This window comes from Molothrus ater, chromosome 10 (genome assembly GCF_012460135.2).
Source record: "Molothrus ater isolate BHLD 08-10-18 breed brown headed cowbird chromosome 10, BPBGC_Mater_1.1, whole genome shotgun sequence".
NCBI lineage: Eukaryota > Metazoa > Chordata > Aves > Passeriformes > Icteridae > Molothrus > Molothrus ater.
Genome location: NC_050487.2, coordinates 2691253 through 2711325, shown reverse-complemented (window position 1 = coordinate 2711325; position 20073 = coordinate 2691253). Strand labels below are relative to the sequence as shown.

Below are 20073 nucleotides of genomic sequence, written 5' to 3'. Positions count from 1 at the left end.
TCTCTGTTCCCTCTTTGCAAAGCCATCTACCACAGTGGAGACACAGGAAGCTCAGAATACACATACACTAACATGAATTTCTCAGCTACTGATTGCTCTGCCTAGCCTTGGAAGATGTGGAGGCTGGAGCAGGCCGAGTGTTCAGCGATGGGTTATGGGCTTATCTCACCGAGCTGGTCAGGTCCTCTCACCGGTGTAGGATGGATGGTGCAGGGGCCTGAGAGAAAACCTGTGTAACCAATGTACAAGAATTCATTAAATTCTTCCTTACTGTGAGATGGGAAATGTCAATGGTCTCTGAATATTTTGCTTGAACACAAGGGGGAAATATTCTTTTAATAAATATGAAAAACTTATTTAAACAGTCAGAATTGAAAGCAATCATATAGTAACGTGTTACCATGTGGATATACTGTTGCCGAGAACAGTACGTTTAGAGCTCGGAAATGCTTAGTTTAATCATTGTTGTAGTCATTCAGGCTGATGCTGCGGGCCGGTGCGGGAGAAAGCTGCAGCCCTACGCTCTCCTGCGCTGCCCTTTGCTTTGTGACCCGGCGCCTCCTGAACAATACGCGGGGGCACTTTCGAAACTTCAGGGCGTGCACCCAGCGCGGGCGGCAGCACCAGGAAATGGGATCCGGGCGCCGCTGCCTTATGTAAGCGAACCGAGCGGCGGCAGGGTGACCCCGGGGGCTGCGGCGCGGCCTGCGCGGGCCCGGGCGCCGTGCGGGAGCGCGGGGCCCTGGCGGGGCGCTCAGGCCGGGCCGAGCTGCGCTGAGGGGGCCCGGACCAGGCCCCGCGCGCGCACCAACGGTCCCTGCCCGCGCGCGCGCACGACACGTCACGCGCGGCTCCGAGCGGGCGGGGGCGGAGCCGCTCTCCCTGGGGCCGTCACGTGACCGCTGCCCCCCCCCCCCCAATCCATCCTCCCCGGCCCGGCAGTCCCGTAGCGGCGGTGGCGGCGGGCGCGGGTAGAGGCGAGCGGAGCTACCGCGGCTTCGGCGGGAGGCGGCGCGGGGGCCGGCGGTGAGTGCGCCTCGGTGGTGGCGGCGGCGCGGGGGAGGGGAGGGGCGGGCCGGCGGCGGGGCAGGCTCGGGAGGCGGCCGCGGCTGTCGGTGGAAACATGGTGCCACACGTGAGGCTTATGTAAAGTGAGCGGCGGCCCGCGCGGCCAATGGCAGCGGCGCGCGCCCCGCCCCCGCCCGCGCGTCTCGCTGGCGTCACGCGGCCGCGGCCAATGGGGGCGCGGGCGGGGCGGGCGCGCGGCGGCCGGTCACGTTTCTGCCCGTATGAAGCCCGAGCCGGGAGGCGCGGGGCCGGCGGGACGCGCCGCGCGCGGTGAGTGGGAGCCCGCCGGGCGCGCTCCCCGCGGCCCGAAGGGGCTGGGGGACCCTTGGGGAGCGACGGGAGGGGGCGGCGAGCGGCGGCCGCGGGGGGCACAGGGGCTCTCCCGCCTCCCCCGCCCGCCGGGCCGAGGTTACGTAACCCTCGCGCCGGGGCTCTCCGGTTGCCGGGACGATGCGGGCGCGGGTCGCTCCTGTGCCGCGGGGTCCGTCCCGCTGCCGGCCCCGGCCCGCCGGGGAGGGGGCGTGCGGGGCTCCCTCCGAAGGGCGGCTGTGACACGCCCCCCCCGCTGCCCGTGAAACCGCAGCGAGGGAAGCGGCGGCCGGCTGTGAGTCGCTCCCCGGGGCGGGGTGCGGGGCTGAGTGCGGCACGGCCCCCGCCCGCCTTGGACCGGGAGAGCGTCCGGGAGTGGGGGCACAGACACCCCCACCCGCGGCGCCAGGACGGCAGCTGGGCTCTCCGAGGGGCGGCCGCCTGGGGCCGGGCAGGGGCGCTGGCCCCGGCCCGGAGCGGGGGACGAGGCGGCGGGGCCGGACCCGGTCCCCCGGCGGGGCTCCGCTCTGCCGGCCGCGGGCTGCGGCCGCGTCTGTGCCAGGGGTGCGGAACCGGCGGAGAGCACGCGTGTCCCGGGGCGCTGAGCGGGAGGGCACCGAGCTGGGCCCCACCGGGCAGGCGGGCTGCTCCACGGGAGGAGCTGTGTGGCAGCGAGTAACAGAATCTCAGCGCCGCTGAGATGTGCGAGCCACAGGTGGGGTAGGCAACAGGTGCTGTCCATTTGTTTTTTGCGGTGCCGGTAGTTGTAAGGACAGTCTGTTCCTTGAGACGGTGTGGTTGTGCTGCTGTTCACATTAGGTGCATAGTATTACATGCATGATTACAAAACGCTTTATGTAAGTACAGTTTCATGCAAATAGGTGAGCAGCATGGTAACAGTCAAGCTGACGCTTTACGTTTGACTTTTCGCAATAGGGTAAGCATTTTCATAATGGGACAGCATTTCTCCGTGTACTATAGGAGCTCAAAAAGGCCTCCCGGGAGGTCGGTATGAGGTATCAGGTACTTGGGAAGCTACAGTGCTTTGTAAGTGTAGTCCAGTGAAAAAGTAACTTGGCTGAGACAGTGCATTGATTCGGATCAAAGAAACAGCACCATTAAGTATGGAAAAGACCTCTGAGATCCTTAAGTCCAACTGTTTTATCCATATGTCCAATCTAAATCTACCCTCTTGCAGTTTCAAACCACTGCCTTTCATCCTGTCACCATATGCCCTGATAAGAAGTCTTTCTCCATCTTCCTTGTAAGCTCATATCTTTCTTTTCTAAATGCAAGACTTTGAGATTTATTGTCTTGGACAGCTGAGATTGAATAGCTTTCATGAGTAAAGGGAAAAAAGTGGAAATTCTCTAATGATTCTAGTGGTAAGAGTATCTGTCAAGTCAGAAGTAGAGTAAAAAACCTGATTAGTATAGTGAGAAAACCTTCCAAGTTGCCAGTATTGTTTCAGCCACAGTTTGATTGATGTTAGGGAGAGTGCCCACATTGTTGCACTATAACATCAAGTTCCTTCTTGCTTATGCTTGGACGTGTTTGAGTGCTTTTATGATCTTTCTCTTTTGCCTTTGTCTCTGAAACTTGCGTTGTTTCTGCAAAGTGAGGAAGTTCCACTGTCGGGCTGGACTGTGGCCTTGCTCCATGCAAAGCTAGATGTCAGTCTTGTGATGACGACACTGTCCTGAGGTGTGGAGTCCTGATTCTGGACTGTGCAGGTTGCTCACCTCACTAGTAACGCATAGAGGAAAAGAGATGGCCTTTGGCCTGGAGTAGAAAAAAAAAAAGTCTACCAAAACTTTCAGGTTTTGGTGAGGTTTTGGCCTTTTCAAGTGCATATTTCAAGGTAGAAGGAAGTATTGTAGTTGGGTGTCATAAATGTCAAACACCACAGTGAAAGAGGATGGTCTGTTCTGTGAAGAAGTGGTTTGGCTTGATGAAGTTCAGAAGGCAAAGGCATGGAAAGCAGGTTTTTGGCTTTTGTGCACTTCTTCAGATTTGGCAAGTTTTTTTGGTTTCATTTATAATTCAAAGGATGCATGGTTTTGCTGGAATTTTTCTTTATTTGTCTGTTGGTGGGACTTGTTATAGACTTCCTATATTCGTTTTAGCAAACAAATTCTGTCAGTGAAAATCCAAGTAATTTTTATTTTTACAATTTACTGCTACTCATTTTGGACTTCCACAGAGAGGCATTAAAGAGGCAGCATACTTGGCATAATACCTTGTCTGCTTTTTCTTCCTCTAGTCATAAGATTAAAGTAAGTAACAACACAGTTTACTTGATAAACTTACTTGAGCCTCTCCCTGAACAATATGCTCCTACAGTAATAAGCTTTTCTAGTAAACTGAGATGGTGATGGAGTTTAGTCTCAAAGTATGAAGATAGAAAGAAGTGGGGAAAGTGATTGGCAGTAGAGTTCTGGATTCTTCTTCTACTTCAGACGTTTATTATGACCAGGAAGTATTTGGCTTAGATACAGACTGATAAACAGTCTTCTTTTTTTCCTGGGTTCTTGCCACACCCTTATTTCTCTAACATCTTTACAGTATTAGAATATGCTTTACTGCATTAAAAAAAAAAATCTTTTTTTCACTCCTCAAAGAATAAGGAAATGAGCAAGTTACCATGGGATGAGGTATATTTGTTGTGGTTTAAAAGCAAGAAGATTACTGGTAGCCAGTAGAACAAGTAAGTTATCACTAGTCTAGATCAACTGTAGTGTTTTCCATAGGGTTGCTATGGTTGGCCTATGTTAAAAGGAACATCATGTTCTGAGCAAGGCCTTGTGTAATAGCTGGCATGAGTGTCCTCTAGACACTGTATTATACTCATAACATTACCACATCATAATTACTAGGTAATCAGGTGTTTCTGAAAAGGAATTTTTGTCTCCAGTTTTGGTTGCATGGCCTAGAATTCCTCTATAAGGATGGTGGATTATTGGATTTTTAACTGGATTTTCTTACTGCATTCCACATTCAGTTATATCCATGTAGTGCAAGTTTTAAACTGCTTAAATATTCATTGTGTTAACTTAGCTTGTCGAGCCGACAGCAAAGGAGTCAATTAATATCCCTATTATTCTTTGTGATACTGTTGTATTACTCTAAAGAGCTTTTACTTGTTCTTTTGGTTATGGATGAAGTTGAATACAGAAAGTGTTGGTCTTGAAAGTAATTCTGCTGCTGTTTTGTGTCCTGTGTAAGAAGTGTCTGTCTGCTTTCCTGCTTGAACTGCGGCCTTAAACTTAACCCCTGCTGTGGGGTCAGACTGAATATTGTTGGCTAGCAAAGAAGGCTTTTTTAAAGTAGAACTGACTTTTTAAAAGTAGAACCAAAGCTACATTGCCTTTGCTTGTAGAGCTCTGCCTTCTGACACTTAGAGCTTTGTTTGTGAGTGGATAGGATTGTTTCTTTTGAGACTTCTCTCAGTGGAGTATTGTGAAAAACACCAATCGCTTGTTTTAAAAATTTTTAAATTTTCATAGTAATAAAATAGTTATAAAAATAGTAATACAATTAGAGTAATAATAATTAGGAGAAATTTAATTAGGAACAATATGAGACAATAAAGACAAAAGAGTTACGGATGTCTGGGTACCTTTTTCTGGGCAGCGTGAGCCCAAAAAAGGACACCCGTTAACAAAGGATTAACCCTTAAAAACAATAACCTGTTGCATGTTCATACACTTCATACATGGTGCATAAATTCCATTCAAATACAGGATTCTGTCTGGTCAGTGTCAACTTCTTCCTTCTAATCCTAACAGCACCTTTGACGCAGGAAGAATTTGTTTCTTCTGATAAGAGGGCAATAAATTCTTTTAGATTTAAGTGTCCTGGGGCTGCTCTCTGGTGCAAGTGCCTCATTCCTTTCTTTAAAAAAATCCCACTAACATAGTTCTTATTTTAACTACAAAAGTTACCTTTTAATTACAAGACTACGTTTATCAAAATACATATAGTAAATATCTGCATAGAGCCATATGATATACACTTTTCACAGGTATGTTTAAAGTACATTGGAAAAGAGAAGGTAGAGTCAAAACCTCAGTTCAGAGGGTGATAGGTTTGCTATCTCTTGCTGGGATTTCTTGCATCCCCGGGCTGCTTTGTGAAATAGTGTGGCAGAGAAGACCAGAAGGGTGGGACTGGAGTGTGTGTCGAGCGAGTGGAGATGCCTGCAGTGCCTCTGAGCCCGTTCTGTGTGCCGTAGGCAGCAGCGAACACATGGGACCCCGCATGCCTGGTGGCCGCGCCGGGCTGTGCTGCTCTAAGTGGCTTTAGCACATCGGCAGGCACGCTCGGGCAGCCTGCTCGCACCCTGCTGCCAGCGCCGCTGGGGGCTCTCGGGATTGCTGTTTATTGCAGCCCCGAGACACGGGAAAAGTCTCTGTTTCGGCCTGCACGTTCGAAGAATGAGTCGGAGTTCTTCAGTTCTCCGTCTCAGAGTTGTTTATTGTATCTTATCTATAAAAATTTTTCTCCTGTCCAGCCAAGGTCTGCTCAGCAGGACAGACAGCGGCGCTCTGCCCGCCCCCGGGGCGCTGTTATCTCTTTATACTACAAACTACAGATAACATGTTTACAATTGCTGTCCTATACCTATCACCTGTGTTAGACAGTGAGCTTCTACTCTAGACCAATCCAAAAGTGCCAACATCACAGCAGAAGATGGAGATAGAGAAGAAGAAGAAAGGCTGGACATGCCCAAGTCCCTCCATCTTGTCCCCAAAACCCCCATTCTAAAAACCCCAAAATCCACCCCTTCACCCAGTGATAATTTTATTATTACACTATTTAAACTTCTGTGGCTTTCAGGTCTTCATCCACAGCTGGTAATTTGCTCCACAGGTCATAATCAAACCCCCAGGTGTTCTGGGCTGTGTGCCAGGGTCTCTGAGCCCCTGGCAGGGGTCCCAGCAGCTCCGGACACCCAGAGGGATGCACTGAGTTCTGACAGGACACGGCAGGCTCTGGGCCTCTGCTCTGTGTTCTGGGGGTACCTTCCAGTGTACATGGGGGCTTTGAATGGCTGTAGCTGTGACAAACAGGGCCAGGAGAGCAGCTCCTTTAAAAAGGCCTTTATTAAAGACAGCTCTGGGTGGGGAACCCGAGGGGTCGCGCACGCCGCTGCTGCTCCCACAGGACGAGGACGAGGAGGAGGAGGAGGAGTGCAGCTTTGTCTCTCGGCAAAGCTGAGGCTTCCCTCCTCACCAGAGTCCTTAGGAAGACAGTGTTGGCCCATAGCTTAGGGGTATCCTCCAAGCTGAGTACTATTAAAATTTTAAAAATTAAAATAAAAGCTATTATGGGGGCAGAACGGAACCTGGATCTGGTCAAGGGTGGGTGATTTAGTGTGGTTCTGCTGGGTTAAAATCATATTTGATGTGCTGGTTTCTTGTTTTGAGAGGGTTCATATAGTTCTCACAGCCTCTCATTTAAATTCAGTCCGGGTGCAAGTCCTTCTGGGAGCAGGGGAAGTGGTTCCCTACAGGGAGGGATACAAATCCGGGCTGAGGAGGGCTACAAATACAGAGTATGAGGGAAAGGGATAAAAATACAGGGTAAAATAGTAACACTTAACAGTGGCAACTAAAGGCAAGTCCTAGAACTCTAACATTCAATATTTAACAACAGACCAACACTTCAATTAAGACCCTATCAACTTCATTAACATCAACTAGGAATTACTACTCCGAAAAAGAGCTCTCATCTCCAGGGTTTCATTTCTCACAGCTGCACTGGGCTTGCACCAGTAGGGAATCCTCTGACTTGGTCCTGTCCCTTGTGAGGAGTTCCTGAGGGACAGCAGCAATGCACTGAGTTTCAGTGAGCTGCCCAGCTGTGTTCTGAAGTTTTCCTGCTTATCCATGTATGAAAGGGAGATTAGGAGAATTTGTGTGTGTGAAAGCTTTTGTAAAGTCAAGAAGTTTTTGTACAGATGTTCTCAGCTGCTGGGGATCTGCTGCTGAAGTAGTGTGTGATAGTCCTAGAGGAGCCTTATGAGTTCTCTGATGTTTTTTGGTAGGCAACTTTGCTTGTAGAACACAATCAGAGGTGAGGCTAAATTTACCTTCCTCAACATATATAAGCATAGAATATGGATTTCATTTTTCCTTAATTTTCTTAATTTTCCATGATTTCCTTAATTTTCTCCCAATAGGAAGGAAAATGTTATTGAGGATGCTGAAGGAGTAGTGACTCAACATGTGGTTTACATGAGTGGACTGAAATACACAGAAGGCATTTCTTGGGCAAGAGGATGAGGAGATTCTGCATATGGTGTGAGCAGGCTGCAGAAGTTCTGTACAAGCAGTAGCAGTGTTGATCCTGACAGGATTTGGTGGTGGGAAAGAAAATCCATCTGTATGCCAAAATGTCTGGGAAAGACTTTAGTTTTGCTTCCACCTGTTTTTGAGCATACCATGGAATTCTTAACACTTGATTTTTCTTATAGGTAGAATAGTTAGAGATGGGCAGAGATTTCTTGGTGTAGATGGCTTTTTTTTTAAAAGTAGAACTGACTTTTAAAAAGTAGAACCGAAGCTGCATTGCCTTTCTAACATCCTGTCCTGAAACAGAGGCAATTCACTGTTAAATAACACCTGCAATTGATTGTAATTGAAGCTTAGGGAGACAAGATGAAGTGGTGAGGATGTCTAGTACTTGTCTTTTTTCTTCCTATCCTCCTTATTCCTTGCAGCTTTTGTATCTTAGTACAGTTTTTGTGCTTGACCTTATTACATGTACTTTTATGTTTCTGCTTGGTTTCTTTAATTGTACAAAGATCTTCAGTGTATAAAAGCCCTTACTTGATTCCAGTTACATCTCTGCCATGGTTCTCCTGTGACTTGAGCTCTCATTTCAGTACTAATACATCCAACTCCTAGGACAAGTACATGGTGTTTGTTAGGTTGCTGCACTTTTTGGAGTGGATTATTCATGTGAAGGGGACAAGAATTTATTTGGCACAGCATCTTCCAGAAGGGGACTTTGATTCTGGCTGAAATTTTGAACAGGCTGTGAACCACAGCAATGTCTGAAGGGCAGCATTAGCCTGGAACTACAGTCAATGTGGTGAAAGTATGTCCTTTTCTTAAAGGAGAGGAGTAGTAGATATGCAAATATACTGCTTGATGGAGATGTCAGCAAATACTAAAGTTGATCTAGGGTATTGAGATATTTTTAAATCTAGTTTCAGCTAGAATAAAGGTGAAATATATGACTGGTGGGACATTATTTTTCTCTCTTTTCTGTGACACCACTTGGCAATCTCAAATGTATAATTTTTCTCATTTTTTTCAAAAGGAGCAAGAATTGGCATGCTAATTTAGAGTTCTGATTATTGATGTTGTGCTTAATTGTCTCTCCAGTTCCACTTGGGAAGACAGTGGCATTTTCTGGTTACAAAGGAAATAAGGTGTTTTTTAAACTTCACACTGCATACAAATAATTTTACATACCTTTAAGAAGGCACCTTTTTTAAGACTGGAAGCTGGAAAGAAGGATGTCTAGAAATCAGCATGGGACAAGTGAAGGAGATGGTGTTTGTGTCTCTAGATGTCTCAGCACAGGCTGCTTTTTTTTTTTTAATAGTAAATACCCAACTTGTTGGCAATTAAAGTTGGCTCCTTCTTTCACCTGTTATTCAAGGTGAAAGAACAAATTTGAGAGACAGTTTCTATTTGTTCTCAGGGATGATCAGTTCAGATTCACTGTGGAGTCTTGAGCACAGGTGGTGGGTTTAACAGCACAAGGAATACTTACCTGAAAGGGTAGAGTGAGCTTTATTTCTGGTCTGGCAGAAGTGAGAATTTGGGCTGGTTTCTTACATTTATAAAGGGAACAGACTTCAGTGGGTAATGATTCTGGGCATTGCTCAAGGAATCAATTTAGAAGTTAGGTTACAATAATAAATACCTTTATCAGTAAAATTTGATTTCATCTCCTCTCCTCTTGTATTTGTAGTCTTTATAATAGTTCTTCACTTGTGGAAGACATATTTTGCATGATTTGACTTCTGTTGCATTATGAAATGGATTTATCTTTTATAAAAAAAATATATGTTGCTTACAAAACCTGATATTCTTTTTTCTTTTTTTAATAGGAATATATTGATGACACTTTGAGATTTGGAAAGACCATGATTAGTACATTCATTGAGGTGAGTGTTTGATGCTGTACCCAAGAAAGTGGTTTGTGATATCAGTTCTTTCTTAATGACTCTGAACTGGGGAGGATGGGAGGTGTCTCTGTGGTTTTGATATTGCTCTTTTGTGTACTTCCTTTAAAATGTGGTGTCAGAACACCCAAAAATAGAGATCTTCAGGGCTTTACATTTCCAAAGACCTGTTGCACAAGTCATGAAGTACATGGAAATGTTGTGGCTTCTCTAAATCTTTATGAAACTGGAATTTAGTGTAGTGTCAGTATCAAGTGCTGCATCTGCATTGTTTGTGCAGGTGTTTATTAAAAATAGCTTCCATTTTTTTTTGATTACTCTTGTGGTAAGGAGCTTTCAATTATGAGGAAATTTTGGGGTCCAGAAAACCAGTACCTACTGTTACTTAGATAGTTAGGATGATAGCTCAGGAAGAAAAGGGAAAATATTATCCTCCTAAACTTGAATTTAAAAAAGCAAATCATAGCTTCCAACATTATTTTTTGGTCAGTTGTGCTCTGTTTTGAAAATAAAGACAAGTTGACTGTTATTGGAGCAAAAAACCGAAATATAATTAAAGGAGTATGGTGGAGGAATGTAATCTGTGATGTGAAGAAAATTTATAATGTGCTTTCATTAAATGTGATCTGATGATGCCCCAGTACTGGCCCCAGACAGGCAAGACAGATGATGTGGATAGTACTGTGATATTGCAGTACAGATGGAATTGTAACTGAGATTTTGAGGATTAGCACTACAATGTCTGTTCAGTCTAAATGATTGAGGAAAAAACCCGAACAATCCTGTTTTTCTGTGGTTGGAAAATGTGATCTGAATGGGTTCTAACAGCTGACTCTTTTCAATGCTGCAGGTGTGACTTCAGCTCTCTGCAGAAAGTGAAGCTGGTTCAGCTTGGTTTGCCTCCCATATCACAGGTGTGTTCCTACAGCAGGGTTTTCACTCCTTTCTAGTATCTGAAGTCTTCTGTGCTTAGAATAGAGTTATGTCAGTGTGGAAGGAAATGAGGAAATGTCACAAGTTCTGTCTTGCTTGGGAACTGAACAAATTAGATTTCCTTCTGTGGAAAACACTTTACTGGAGATGCCATCTGTAGATGAAGTCTTTTAGTGTTTTGGGACTTGGGCATACTCAATCACCTGTACATTTCCTCTGAAAAATAATAGAAAACAGGTGAAAGAGGCTGCCTCTAATTCTGTTCAGACTGTTTAAGTACAAGTCATTCAAACCAGGCATTTTGTTTCTGATAAAAATCCTTTTGGTGTAGATTTGCCTTACTTTCCATTAAATTGCAGAATGGCTTATCATGAGAATTTTTAGTAGTTTACAAGGACTATTTTTCTTGATGTTTTAATGTCTTACATGTGTTAAATACATGAAACCAATGTGATACACAATTAAAATGGTACATGCTGTGCCACTGTGAGTATATCTTCAAACTTAGACTTTGGAAAACCTTTTAAACTTTTTTTAATTGAAATTTTACAGGGAGTTGAGTTAGTGTAAAGGAATTGCAAGAGCTGTCTTTAAACAAGGATTCAACTGGTGCTGAAAGAACGTTCCACATTTTCAATGTTCAGGCTAAAAACTGTGAAATCTGCAAGTAGTTCTGGCTACAGCGATTTCTAATGCTTCTCCTGGTCAGAGATAAAGCCTATAATTTAAATCCTGTATTATCAGTTTATGATAAAAACAAGAGCAAAGCATTTCAAGAGCCAGTGCATACAGATTTCTATCATAATTTGAGTATTTTAGAACTTGTACCGGCTTCACAACGTCACGCAGGACGGAATGTTGTGAATAAATTGTTCCTTTAGTCTGGCCAGCACAAGTGTACTTTCAACAGTTGTAACAGTTTGCAGCATGTTAAATTAAGGCTTGCTAGCATGGGCTGCCTTCCAGAGTGCTTAGCTTGGGATTTGAACACTGTTCCAAACATTTCTTCTGCGTATTCAGATGAAGCACTTAAAATGATGTAATTGTCTGCCACACAAATGTTGGTCTTTTGAGTTTTATTCTACCATTTATTTGTGCCACATGGCAGTGGCATGCACCAGCAGACTTAGTTTCCTAGATTTCCTAGAAAAATTTTCAGTTTTTTTTTTGTTTTTCATTGAAATTCCCAGTGTCTCTCTTGAGAAACTTTGTATTAGGAAGAATAATAATGTTAATGGAGTCTGTTAGTACAGACTTCTGACCATAAATAAACAGGTTTTTTTACTGTGAGAGGGAGTGAGCACTGGAACAGATTTCCCAGAGAGGCTATGGAATACCCATTTTTGGAGATAGCCAAAAGCCATCTGTTGGTGCTGAGCAGCCTGCTCCTAGGTGACTGTGCCTGAGCAGGGAGTTGGGCAAGGAACCTCCAGAAGGCTCTTTTGATCTCAATCATTGTGTGAAATGAAATTTGATAACTGCCTGGTAAAATCTTTACTGCTCTTACCCATCCTACTGTGACAGAGAACCATAAAATGATATTGCAGCCAAACTTGATGAGCACTTGGAGCTCCTGCTGACCAGACCACATCAGGCATGTGGCTCTGTGCCCTGCTGGGGAGGCCAACCCCGTGTTCCCAGTGGCTGTGTCAGCCCATGCAGACTGTACACACTGTGATACCATTCTAATTGTGAATCCTAAGGGTTATTTTAGCTAGTGCAGAACATGCTATTACTTGAAAACTCTTTAAGACCTTATTTCAGAGCAAAAGTGTTTAAAATGCAAATTTGTGTCTTCTTCCTCTGCTGTATGACAGTTTCATGTTTAACCAACATTTATCTGCATAGGAGTGACATAGCTGTGAGCATCTCTCTGGTATCTGTTTGAAGAGGACACTGTTGGGGGGCCCAGGTATTTCTTTTATATTTTATAGTTATAGAGGTGTCCGGACTCTGTAATGGTCAAAGATTTCCAGTAGAAGAGGATGAGACAAGAATTAAATGCATGTGGCAGACTCTGGACCTAGGCACCTCATGCTTTTGATGCTAGCTGGGAGGGAGCTTGATAAACACTTTTGCCACCTTTTCACCTGTAGAAAAAACAGGTAAGAAACACACATCATTATTATGATTCATGCTAGTAGAAAGATGCTTCCCCTCCTGCTCCTCTAAAGCTTATGCAGAAAATATATTGTTCTGTGTTTGTTATCTTTAAACTGAGGCTTCAGTCATATCTATGTACTCATTCAGAGCAGTAGTTTGGGTATAATGGGGAGTTACCTTATTTTAAGCAAAAACATTTTTTAGCCTTAAACCATACTTATTCTTAAATTTAGGTCTGAGTTGCTTCAGCAAGGAAACAATCTGGTTGGAAGCATCCTCACTGTGGATGCCAGGGCCCTGATCTGATGCTGACTTCTTCCTGTGTAGGTGCTGCTATAAATTCAGGGTGGCACTCGGATGGGTCTGGAACAAGGCTGTGTCCTGATCAGTTCCCTTTGTAAAGTGGCAGCTGAAAGCAGTGGTTAATGAAGATGACCCTTATAAGACAAATAAGAGGCTTGTGTTCAGGATTTTCTTGAGCTGAAAGGTGAATCCTGATCAAAAAGTTGTGAAATGAATATTGTGAAATTCAGATTTTATGGGAGCCTTTGTGGTATACTAGATGTTGATAATTTTACCGACATTAACATCTCATTGCTTGTTTAAAAAAAGAGCAAAACTTGTTCCTGATTACTTGGAGTGAGTAATCTAGTAAAAAAGTTCCCCTTCTTTTTTTAACTAAAAAAATCTTGCAAGAAATTACTGAGCATCTTTCTTATGGTTTCCTATAATCTGAGAATATTGCCATCTTTTCTTTCCCCCCTTCCTAGAAAAGTCCTAGTGAAGGTATTCAGTTCATTGTTCTTGCCAGGAAAACACAAAGCTCTCAATGCTGAAGTTGCACAGTTGAACAAGTCATTTCTTGGATTATTGCTTGTTTTCCAACATTTTTTTCTTAACGTTTTCTGACTCCCAAGCATTTAATTATTGTCTAATTGCACAGAGAGAATGCATTCATTGTAGATGTTAATTTTCAATCATATCTAGAATTGCATGATCTGACTAAACCCTTGCTAGTTTTTTGTCATCTAAATAAGAAAACTGTTATCATTTTGCAAAGCAAAAATCCAGAAGACATTTGGAAGCCCTTGTTGTTGACAAGATCTTCAGTAAAATTTAAACCTGACCATTAGGAATGTCTCTATAGGTTCTAGGACAGTTAAGAGTACCTGAATATTTACATGCCTTTAGGCATAAAATGTAGTTTGGTTCTTGCTTTTTTGGGAATATTTGGACTAAGTTGATAGTAGTTGTGAATTTAGACTCAAATCATGAGATGTTTGCCTCTTCCTCAGTTCCTGAATTGGATAATTTTGACTCTGGATTGTTAGTTTCCTTTATATACCAGTTAGTTCCCTTTATATAGCAGTACTAAACATGATCGTTTTTGTGTGAAAGGAAATCTGGAAAATGTTCTCTGAATATAACCAGATCTCTGCTGAAACAAGATTTTTGGGTTAAAAGTTATTGTTTCAGAAGAAATCTGCCTCCTTGGTGCTCTACAACCCTTCTTAAGGGTGTTTTTCAAAAACAAGCTCAATGACTTCTTTCAGCATTTGTCCATACATATTTTGGTGTGGTTTTTTTGGCCATGCTCAAGTTCAGGCTGTTTCCTTTGTCTTACTGCAGAATAAAGGAGCAACTGTAGGTAATGAATAACCAGAAGACCTTTGCTGCATATCTAACCTGGCAAATCAATGCCTGCATTTGTCCTTAGTGCTCAGTGGAATTATGGTACCTTTCACACACTGCATCAGGATCTTAGAGAGCTCTAGTCTTTGCCAGAGGCAGTAGAATGGGTTTTTGTGAGCCAGTTGCTGTAAAATTAAGCTTAGCTGGTGCCAGTTTAATTTTATAAACGTTTTTATTTATAGAGTCAAAATAGACATCCCTTAAAAGTTTAGAAGGTGAAGCAGAAAAGAAAGAAAAACCTGGCTTCTTTTGATATGAAACCTAAAAGAGCTCTTTGTGTTTCCATGTTGAGATCTTCCTGAACTCGATATGGGATGTAATTACCTTCCTCAAACTGGTAACAAGAGAGAACCTCACACTGGGAAAACATGCAAGCTTTTGCCTTCCAGTGTTGTTTGGTTAGTGATTGGGCATTTATTCAAGCATATGAGTGGGATGAATATGTGCAATTTATTATGTCATTTTCCCTGAGATTAGTTTCAAAGATAATTAATCTCTCTGTGCTGTCTGACCGTCTGTGCTCCTGAAGTGTTCACACAGTGCTGGTGTCTGCATGCAGATGTTCCACTTAAATGCCTTTCTGTGCTCCCACTGAAGTCTGGCCAGCTGCATCTCTTCTTATCTACATTGCAGAGCGTGGTGGAGGGTTATTGCCAGCCTGAGCTTTTTGCACAATTACTCCTGTCTCTTCTAAGACCATGTCTCCAAAGTTAGGGCATATATTAACATCACATTATAAATTAAAAAAGCACCAACATTCTCTCAAAGAGGTAAAGTCTTGTTTTAGAAAGGCTTCCCTTTCTGCAGAAGCTCTTACAAGTTTATAATAATATTTTTCTTGTTCCTTCCTCTTCACTCTTCCTGTATTCCTTACTCTGCTATGTGCCTCTGGCACTGAGGCTTTTAAGATTTTGAAACTGAAGAAATTTTGTGCAAGACTGACTTTCAGTGACGTTAATCTTCCAGTCTTGGCTAAGAAAACCATTCCAGCTCATGCTGAGCCAGTTCTTTTTGAAACATACCTTTAAAGATATGGACAAACTTATGTTTTCTCCATTACTCAAATACTCTTTTTATTTTGTTTTTTTTTTTTTTTTTCTGGTTTGATTGTCTTTGTGATCCAAATTGTAGTCACTATAATGTAGTTATTAGGTGTGGACAAAGCTGCAGAAGTTCTGGCATGTTGTTAGTTAGAACCAGAAGTAACACGACTGAATTGCTTCTTGACACAAATTTCTGCCAGGTATCAAGAGGAAAAAAATTCACATAGTGTCTCCTAAGGGTCAGTATCTATTTCTTTTATGTTGGTAACTCTCTTAGTTTGTACTCATTGCTTAAAATAAAAATGTTTTTTAAAACCCTGAAAGCTTGACTGTCACTGAATCCATCAACTCTTGTTTCAGGAATTACAGGAAATTCCTCAAAAGTTATTGGATAGCATACAGATTTATTTATTTATTTATTTTGGGAACAATTCTCTCCCACCTAAGGAAACACTGCTGAAGTTTCCTACAAATACCTGGCAGAAGCTAGCCTGGGTGTCATGGAAAGAAGGGAGGAGATGAGACAATAGATGATATTTGGAGGTGGAAAAAATTATTCACCAGTGGTTTAACAACTCAGAATTTCAAACTGTAAGACTCTACATGCTAGCTATGGCACATTTTCATTGCCTCTTAGACTTCCAAAGATGACAAAAAATACTTTGGGAAAATAATTTTCCAAGGAAAGGTCGTGTCAAAGAAGTATTTGTGAACAATTCTTATGGCTGGAAATACTACAGCACATGTAATCCTCTCTGGCATCAGAATTCAGGAGAAGAGGTTTCTTGTGCCTAAAGAGTAAAAACCAAAATATTTGCATCAGAGGAGGAAAGCTGTGGCACAATCATTGCTCTTCCTATAAATAGCACAATTTTACTGCATTACTGCTATATTGGGCTAATTACCTTCAGAAAATTTAGGGCTATTCTGAGACTCTGTCTTTGGTAGTTCGTGCTTATAAACCCATCAGTAGTGATTTACATAGTTTCCTTTATAGGAGTAAATATAGCAGCCCAAAGTTGGGGTTTTTTTTAGTTTTTTGATTTGTGAGAGCTCTTTTCCCGTATCTCTAAAGAAAACATAATTTCCTAACAGATACAGTGGTGTTTTGATTATGGCAATATTTTTTTTCTCATGTATCTAAAGCTCTTTCTAAGTAAGTAGCATTTTGTCAGGAAAACAGGAAGAAACTCCAAAGTTTGGTACAGACTATAGGATGAGAAATTGTAGATCTTGCCTTATATTTGTACACCTTAGGCCTCCTTTAAGGTGATGCTGTGAGTGCATTTTTTCTTAAAGCTTCATTTGAACTGTGATGGGGTTAATTACCGTTAATTGCCTTCACTCATGGAACTCTCCATCGAGATTTACAGCCTGGGTGTCCTCTGAGAAATAACAGGATCAATGACACTGGGCAGTGGCTTTGGACAGTGGTTGCAGTTATTTAAGCAGATATGCTCTGATTTACACAGCAGGGGGAAGAGCATCCCCTGGGTGCAAATGGATCAGCACATTTAGGTGTGAAATGAATTTGTAGAGAATCCTACAAGATGGCCTTACAAATAAAACAAAGTACTTTAGGGAAATATGTGAAAAACGCCAATCACTTGTTTGCAACATTTTAAAAGTTTAATAGTAATGAAATGGTTATAAAAATACTAATATAATTAGAGTAATAATAATTTGGACAATTTGGATTAGGACAATATGAGACAATAAAAACAAAGAGTTATGGACAGTCTGGGTGCCTTTTTCTGGGCAACATAAGCCCAAGAGAGGACCCACGTTAACAGAGAATTAACCCTTAAAATCAACAGCCTGTTGTATATTCATACACCTCATCCATGATGCATAAATTCCATTCCAACACAGGATTCTGTCTGGGCAGTGTCAGCTTCTAGCCCTTAATCCTAAGGTGTCCTCAGGACTGAGCAGGCAGGAAGAAGTTTGTTTTGATAATGGGGCAATAAATTCTCTTTCTCTGAAAGATTCAGGTGTCCTGTGGCTGCTATCTGGTGCAAGTCCTTTATTTAAAAAAGTATCTTACATAGCATCGTTTCTATTTTAACATTATGTTATAACCTAAAACTATGTTTAACACACTACTTAATAAAATTAATGCAGCATAACTTTCTAACATAACACATATAATATTCATTTTAATATTTGCAAAAAGCCAATCATGAATACGCATTTTTCACAAATAGAACTATCAAAGATGCATTGGAGTAGGACTCATGAGAAGTAATTTTAGATGATTGGCTTTAAGACATTTATAGCATGGTGTGGCTAAAGCTGATAGGCCAAGAGAAGCTTATAGTGTATTGTAATTAAGAAGTAGTTGAATTCTGCTTGTGATGGCATGAATTATAACATCTGTATTGTTTCACCCTTCCCATGAGACTGAAAATGGAATAAAAGCGTATAAAATGCCTCTCAGTTGCCCCATCTCTGGGGCAGAAAAGAGCTTAACCTGACACATTTCTCGAGCACTCCTGTCTGTGCAGCACCAGAGGTTTGTCCGTGCAGGAATTCCTGTGCCACATTCCATGCTGGCTCTCGGGGCTGCCTTTGGTCCCTGTCATAGCCAGGCAGGCTGAGCTCAGCTGTGGCACTGCTGGGACACCCAGAGCTTCTCTCAGTGTCCCCAGAGGGCAGGGCAAGTGTCAGCTCCTTGTGGCACCCAGATTAGATCAGAGCTGAACTATCTGACCCGGTTAATCATTGGCCACCAGAGAATGTGCCATCGTGACATCATGCTGCCGTTTCAGCTCAGAGTAAATATCTTTTATCGCATGCTCTGGTTATGTAATTCTCAAGACACGAGTGGTTACCCTTAGTCCAGGAAAAAACTGTCAGAGCTCCTGAGGGGTGATTCAGTGCCTGGATATAGCAGCATCACAGGAGGTCTGTTTTATCTGCATTAAAATACCTGAAGGGAATACCTGCAGAAGGAAACAATATATTTTATTCTACTGAAAGGCATTTTTCTAAGTGAATTCTAATAATATAATTATTAATTATAATGATATAATTCACTTTAAAAATACATAATCTATAATATAATATATAAAATATTATAGATATATTACATATATTATATATAAGATAGGCATAAAGGCATTTTTCTAAGTGAATTCTAATAATATAATAATTAATAATATAATTCACTTAAAAAATACATAATCTATAATATAATATATAAAATATTATAGATATATTGCATATATTATATATAAGATAGGCATAAAGGCATTTTTCCAGCTGAATTCTAATAATATAATTATTAATTATAATAATATAATTCACTTAGAAAAATACATAATCTATAATATAATATATAAAATATTATAGGTATATTACATATATATAAGATAGGCATAAAGGCATTTTTCTAAGTGAATTCTAATAATATAATAATTAATTATAATAATATAATTCACTTTAAAAATACATAATCTATAATATAATATATAAAATATTATAGATATATTACATATATTATATATAAGATAGGCATAAAGGCATTTTTCTAACTGAATTCTAATAATATAATTCACTTAAAAAATACATAATCTATAATATAATATGATATAATATAATATAATATAATATATAGAATATTATAGATATATTACATATATTATATATAAGATAGGCATAAAGGCATTTTTCTAACTGAATTCTAATAATATAATAATTAATTATAATAATATAATTCACTTTAAAAATACATAATCTATAATATAATATATAAAATATTATAGATATATTACATATATTATATATAAGATAGGCATAAAGGCATTTTTCTAAGTGAATTCTAATAATATAATAATTAATTATAATAATATAATTCACTTTAAAAATACTTAATCTATAATATAATATATAAAATATTATAGATATATTACATATATTATATATAAGATAGGCATAAAGGCATTTTTCTAACTGAATTCTAATAATATAATAATTAATTATAATAATATAATTCACTTAAAAAATACATAATCTATAATATAATATATAAAATATTATAGATATATTACGTATATTATATATAAGATAGGCATAAAGGCATTTTTCTAACTGAATTCTAATAATATAATTATAATATAATAATTCACTTAGAAAAATATACAATATATAATATATAAAATATAATAGATAATATGTTATATAATATATATTATATACAATGTAATATATATAATTTTTCAAGTGAATTCTAATAATATAATTCACTTGTGAATTATATACACCTATAATTATTCACCTATAATTCACTTGTGAATATACTCATAAGGAAAGAGAATTATTTATATCTTTATACCATTACTGATAGCTTAAGCAAATGTCCTTAAACTATACTTTTAAATGAAAGCAGATATATTGCATATTATTTTGACCAAATGAGGAGACAAGTAGTGTTTTCTGGAAAATGCAAAAAAAATGTGAAATGCCTGGAAAAACATCAATTAGAAGGGTAAGAAAATAGCTTCCATGTGGTGTTGCTTTGGAGGGAGTTGAATCATGGTGTGTTTTAAATTACTGTTGTGAATGTTTTCCATTACAGTCTTTTCTTAAATACCTAAATATTTATTTATTTGTGTTTAAGACAAAACTGCTGTAGTTAATATGAACAAAACTTGGTTGTTATTTTTTTTTATTCGCTGTCATTCCTGTCAATGGTTTCTTAGTTAATAATTGTAATGGTGA

At 40.6% G+C, this 20073-nt stretch overlaps 1 protein-coding gene across 6 annotated transcripts in view; it reads left to right on the top strand.

Moving 5' to 3' along the window:
• The first annotated feature begins 942 nt into the window (after positions 1–942).
• The window catches only part of PER2 (period circadian regulator 2), a 50308-nt gene continuing 31177 nt past the window's right edge, over positions 943–20073 (top strand). The window contains exons 1-4 of one of the 6 annotated variants that reach the window (XM_054515875.1): positions 943–1026; positions 9506–9562; positions 10431–10494; positions 12454–12618. The gene's annotated coding sequence lies outside the window, so the exon portion shown is untranslated. Of the gene's footprint in view, positions 1027–1252; positions 1339–9505; positions 9563–10430; positions 10495–12361; positions 12619–20073 lie in introns of those variants that run through there. The other 5 variants (XM_054515877.1, XM_054515878.1, XM_054515876.1 and 2 more) reach the window with 5 other exon arrangements.